Genomic DNA, 6,563 nt, shown 5'->3' with positions numbered 1-6,563 from the left:
TGTGGTTGGGTCCCGCCCCCCGCAGCAGCTTGGGATCCACTCACCTAGCTGTGTTGTCTCAGTTTATATCCAGGGCTTTGTAGGGGCTGCTGGGGCAGAGGTCAGCAACAGGTCTGCGGCTTATCCTCGGGTCTCTGGTTCTGAACTGCAGCCTTTTTCTACGATTTGGTTTCCCCTCCCTAGCTGAATTGTCTTCAGTTTATCTCCAGGGTTGTAGCAGGGCTGGGACGAAAGGCTGCCACCTTAAGCAGTTTGCCTCTGCAGTGCTTCCTGACATCAGGGCACTTGGATTTTTAAAGGAGTTGAGCGAGTTGGAAGCCACTGGTGTTAGCGGATCAGTTCCTGCTTGTGAGGCTTCCCTTATGGGAACTCCCCAATCACTGGGTCTCCCTCAGTTATTTTCCTTCTAGTGAGTCCAGGACGTTCTCATTTGGGTTGAAACTCGTAGCATGAAAGTCTATAGTCCGTTTTCATATAATCCCGTGCGAGTTTGGATGTAGTTGTCTAGGTGTCCTTATTCTGCTGCCATCTGCCGATTCCTGAGCTCGTTGAGCTGATCAGTGGCTTTTTGCGGCGCCCAGGTGCTCCGGATCGGGTCTGCAGTTTCAGCGTTTTTTCCCTCACCCACGTATTGAGGATCAGATGTGCAGTCTTTCCGCAGCCTGGGCTCCACTCACTGTGCTGAGCCGTCTCTTTACCTCCAGAGTTTAGCGTGGGGCAAAGTAGCTCCTGCAGCCCGTGGGACTTCCAGGTGCCTGGGTTTCCCTGGGAGTTCCGAGAAGGGAACAGCCCAATCGCCGATTTTCCCTCAGTTATCTACCTTCTAGTGAGTCCAGGGTGTTTTCGTTTGGGTTGAAACTTGTAGTAAGTCTATAGTCTGTTTTCAGTCCTCAATTTCTATGCAGGCCTGGACGCAGTGATCTCAGCATCTTTACCCTGCCGCCATCTTCCAGAAGACCCTCATGAATTGTATTCTTAACTGTACTGGTTGTGCAGAAAACTGCAGCGCTGTTCTTTATTTCTGGTGCTACAGCCCTTACTTAAAGGGCCACATCCTTGTTGCACCAAAGAGAAAACCTACCCAGGGGAACATGTGACCGACTGGCAGGGCCCAAGCGCTCACTGTCCAGGCCAAAATCTGTGACCAGTTCCCATCCCCCTTGGGGGCAAGTACGCTCAGTGCCTGCAGGGGGCTTGGGAAACTGCCCCCAGACAGTCTCCACTTTGTCATCTGAGAGCTGTAGCTCCTTGCTGATTTGTACTACCAACCTGCTGTAAGTGTGGTCAGTATTTTCACCATCAGATGTAAAATCATAGCATAGAAATTGCCTGAACTTCTTTCTTAGTTGCCCTGAATGCTACGATGGCTGAATTTACCTGCCTGCCCCAACACCAAGCTCAGCATTGAGGTCGGCCCCTCTGCTAAACTGAGCTCCATAAGGGAAACGGCAGGTGTGCATAGGTTAGAAAATAACCAAAAATGTTACAGGGGCCACATGTAACTTCAAACCCCTTAAACAAAACGGTGATAGCAGCACTAATGGGACAAAACTATTTGTATTTCTTATGCTTGGTTACATATGCGAACCCAACTGAGAATAAAGGTACTAATGGGTGTCATCATTTTCCATCATAACATCTATTTGCATAAAGGCAGAAGAACCAAAAACCCTTATTTTTCTTTTTCTTTTTTTTTTGAAGGTTCACATGTGTAATGTAAAGGACAGTTCCGGTCCAATAGTAAACTTCTGTACAACTCATATGCTGGGGTTGAGTGGAAGAGGCCAGAGAATCTGCGCTGAACATGTTTCAAAAATTAGTGATCCCCACCCACAAGGAAGATGTGGCTCTCGCTGTGCATTTAGGCCTGGAGGCTTAGGACAAAGAGCACCACCATAGCGAGACCCAGATGGACAGAGTATCATACTGCATCTTGAAGTAGGATACGGTGTTAAGCAGAACCCGGGTCTTGCTGCACAGATGCAGAATCCAGATGCACTATTGGATTTTTCTCAATAACCTGAGCTTCTTATGGAAATTAATCTACCCAGTTTCCCCCTCCCCCCCACTCTGTAATCCATCGAGATGTTTTTCCTGTTGACTTGTCACATTGAAGGAATCACTGTCTTGGTTCATGCCCATCACCTGCTTAACACCCACTCGGGACTTCTGACATCAACACCAGGTGTTTTGCCTCATCCAAATGGCTTTCTGATATTCGGAGGCAAGGAGGCAAGGAGGCAAGGAGGCAAGGAGGCAAGGAGGCAAGGAGGCAGGGAGGCAAGGAGGCAAGGAGGCAAGGAGGCAAGGAGGCAAGGAGTCAAGGAGGCAAGGAGGCAAGGAGGCAAGGAGGCAAGGAGGCAAGGAGGCAAGGAGGCAAGGAGGCAAGGAGGCAAGGAGGCAAGGACTTTCTTTACTCTACCATTACATGGTCATTATTGTGTCTCATGGACAACAGTGTTGTGTAGAGTGTTGAATACACTCATTCTCTACTGGTGATTGGCACTGCATGTGACAGTGAGTCAGCCCCAAACTCAGGCAGAGATGCCTGTTGCAGGTCTGATCTTCTCAGCATTTATGGAAGCTTTAGGTAGCGACTCAGAATCTTTCTCCAGTGTTGTAGCTGCACTTTGCCCCTCTGTCTAATCCCCCTGGGCAGGTGACCGGACACTACCTGTTGGAACAGATAACTCAGTGTAACACTAGTGAGCTTCAGGAACGTGAGGAAAAGTTGCAGGCCTGGAGGTGACGGTCCAAATGACACAGCTCAGGAATCGAGCAGGTCTGGGCTGGGTTTACTTTCATGCGTGACGCACACTGACGCAGAGCAGAAGGAACTGCCAGGCCCCAGACATATCCTGGCTCCGGTGGAAGGATACAGAGCCCGCTGCGGGACTTGGTGGGAGATGAGGGAACCACATGTGCTTTAGTGAGGTGAAACAAACCTGAATTGACTACAGGTCACCTCAATTGACGAGACGGCAAACCCAGAGGGGTTCGTCAGGATACCCACCCAGGTAGAATAAGTTAACTCCTGTGGAAGATGGAGAAACAAACCCAACTGAAGCAAACACGCCCTGGAGAATCTTTTCCTACCGCCGGAAAGTTAGGGTGTGGCAGGCACTGCGGTCGACACAATGGCCGACCGTGGAGATGACTCGGCAGAGGGGGCGGTGCAGGAACACCTCTGAAGAGGCGTGACCCCAACCCTCTGAGTCGGATTCGGATTCGGTGTGTCATCCATTGTAGCCACCTACCACGGTAGCGTTTGATCCCCGGCCAGGGAGCTGACCCATATGGCGCAGCAGACCTCTGCTATCCAGCCCCTGCTCTCCTCAATAGTCCACCTTCTGTGGAAGGTCAGGCCACCTGGGAGGTGTGGTCCTCAAACTAGCCCACGAAGGCCACCTTGTTGTAGCCTCAGAGCGCCCACACCCCTTCGCTGGGGTGGACAAGCAGGGAGACCCCCACCCTCCCAGAACAGGGTGACGCTGACCAGGTAGGGGCCGTTGTAGAAATCCACCATTTTGAGGCGCCAGCCTTGAGGGCGGGGTCCGACCTCTGGGCCCTCTGGAAGTCCCCGCCTAGTCCTTCCTGCGTCCCGGGGTGCTACCCTCGCTTCCCTCAGGATGTCCAGCTGGTCGCCACTGAAGTACGTGTCTGGGGGGTTAGGGATGGCGCTGTGCTGTATACAGAGCTGGTGGTGGCGTTCCGGTGAGTGAAGGGTCTGGGCGCCATCAGCTTCCTGTCCCTCCATGATCGCCTTTCTTCTCATCTCTGGCTCAGGTGGTGGAACTGCTGGGCCCAGGGATGTTTCGCGGACAGGAGGACTTCATGAAATGGGAGTGATGGAGGGAGATGAGCAAATTGCTACAGTCTGCACCTGAGAGGACAAGGCGTATAATGAAAACAGGGAACAGTTTTCTCCTTAATAGTCTTGGTAGCCTGGCCAACTTCCATCTTTTGTAGAATAATGGGAGGCATAAAAATTAAAATGATCAAGATTTATCACTATATATCTTTCAAGGTAAAATGAATTTCCTCAAACCTTGTCGTAGAGCTATACTTTTTACTAGTTCATCTATTTTAGATGAGCCATTTCACCCTAAAGAGACCTGGGACCATCTTCATTAGTGTGGTGGTGATAAAATATGCCTTAGTGGGCAATTGTGAAGAAAACTAAAAATGATTTTGATATAAGGAATTTTTTTTTTTTTACTGTATGCTAGAGAACAAATATCTATTGTATCTTGAAATTAGAATTCAGTGATTTTTAAAAGCCCTTAAGAAATTGTTTAAAATACATGAAGCTTTTATGTAAAGTAAGACCACTTATTGATGTTGTCTCTATTTCATTTTCACATTTTGCTTAAACAGTCTGACATTTATTAGTATTTCTCAGCTAGTTTTGTTAACAGGAAATTTAGAAACATAGGCTGATAAAAACATATATTACTACTATTAAGCATTAGAGAATGCCAAAATGCTAACGGATACCTGACTAGACACCAGCACAACTGACAACCACTGAAAACCACTGACAAATACTGTTAACACTCGGGGGGCTTTTCACTCATTCTCTCCATGCCACATCACATGATGTGAACAAATGATTTTTAAATTTGCCTTTTTGTTATAAGAGCCATTATATGTTTGATCTCTTAAAAAGTAATGTCCTTGAAAGATTTTCCACATTCTGTCAAAGACCTGCAATAACATTTCAACCTATGGGTTTAGTTTACTATCATACCTAGTCTCATCATAGTAGACATTTATTTCATCACTTGTCCTTCTGTAAAAAGCCATCTTTTGACACAATTCTTTTTGGAACTCAAGTTACTTGTTGAGAATATCAGAATTAGAAACAATGGTGAAATGTAGTAAAACTCCTTAAAGGGCTTAGTATACACTGAGTTTATTTTCTAGAGGTGTGGTGTTCATTTACACCTAGACTTCCAGTGAAGGAAAATGTTAGTCTTACTGTGTGCTTGCAACACGAGGTAGCAACTTTTCAGATCTAGTTGTCTGGGTTGAAACTGGTAGACAATCTTGGTTGAGTTCCTTAATATTTCTGTGAATCACTTTCATCATCTAAACACTGAATGATAAAAAGAACTCATTTGTTATTGTGAAGATGAATGGGCTCATGTACAAAAAGCCTTCACAGTAGTACCAACTGTTATTACCCTCATTATTTGATAAATACAAACTGTTGTTACTGAAAAAAATCCAAAGGTCACAAATATTTGGGGATGGGCAGTAAACATGGGGGACCTTGTATTGAACCAAACAACCTGTAGGTAACAGTGATGACGTTGCCAGCGCCCCTCGCTACAGTTCCCTTTAAGACCCGTTGGGCTTAAATTAGTGGGTAAAAGTTTAAGAAATGATGTCTTTCTACTATCAGTACCTTTATTAATTTCAAAGTGAAAATTGTAAAAGCAGACAAAATCAACCAACGCCAGGTTACCGAGTGATCAAGGTTAATATCATTAATAAGATAGATCTTTTTTTCAAAAATGTTTGATCAATTCTATGATATATGTGATATAAAATGTACATCCTCAACCTAATTTTTCGAAAGTATTGGATAGAGAGCTCTCCCTGGTGGCACAACAAGTTAAAGTGTAGCATTATGAAACTATCTGTAGCCACTGTACCACGAGTTCGATCCCTGACCAGGGAGGTGACCCACATGGCCTGGCAGACCTCTCCTGTCTCCTCGCTGCTCCCTTCAGCAGTCCATTTCAGTAGATCTACCTGTTCTACTCCCTATTCTGTTTCTGGTGAGTCCTCTCATCCCCCTCGCCTCTGGCCTCACCCAGGTCTTGTATGCATAAATAAATCAATCTTACAAAAAGAGAGTATTGGATAGGACAAAAATGAGGGACATTCTAGAAAATAACTGACAAATATGCCTCAGAAGTGTCATGATGGTGAAAAACAATGCAATATTAAGCAATTTTCAGAGACAAAGTAGATAACAGCAATTAAATGCAGTATAGGATATCACATTAGGTTCTGGGGAAGAAGGACATTAGTAGAAAAGGGGTAAAACACTTTAAATGAAGTCTGCTGTTCAGATAATAGCCACTAATATGCCAGTGTTACTTTCTTGATTTTGAACATTGTACAGTGGTTATATAAGATATTAAGCGAAATTTACCTGTGCTAGTATAAACTTTCCTGTAACCATAACAATTTTCAAAGTAAAAAGCTATAGTACATCTCTCCAAAATGATTCATTTCACCCATATCATCTACCAATAATTTACCAAGTACGCTGTCTTATTCACGGAGATCGATGCTCCCACATCTAACATTTCAAGCTACCATTTTTTCCAGTCTATCTATTTTTGAACCTCTTTATCCTATTCTATTTTTCACCTATAAACATCCCACTGGTGATTGTTTTGTCTCGTGTATCTCTTTTGGGAGTACTCAACACTTCTCCCATCCCAGTTTGAAATCCTGATGCAAGTTAAAATTACAGTGAAACACTTCCACACATGTATGCAATGTCTTAGGAACCCATATTACCAAGTGCCCAGGAAAATGTGGAG

The 6,563-nt window shown here is 45.3% G+C and overlaps 1 pseudogene; it reads right to left on the bottom strand.

Moving 5' to 3' along the window:
- LOC105854051 overlaps nt 1–3,775 on the bottom strand; it is an 11,460-nt pseudogene extending 7,685 nt beyond the window's left edge.
- Nucleotides 3,776–6,563: the final 2,788 nt, after the last annotated feature.

The sequence above is a fragment of the Condylura cristata genome, unplaced genomic scaffold (genome assembly GCF_000260355.1).
Source record: "Condylura cristata isolate star-nosed mole 26May11 unplaced genomic scaffold, ConCri1.0 scaffold00025, whole genome shotgun sequence".
Classification (NCBI taxonomy): domain Eukaryota; kingdom Metazoa; phylum Chordata; class Mammalia; order Eulipotyphla; family Talpidae; genus Condylura; species Condylura cristata.
The sequence above is the reverse complement of the archived record's forward strand: the minus strand, read 5'-3'. Positions and strand labels throughout refer to the sequence as shown.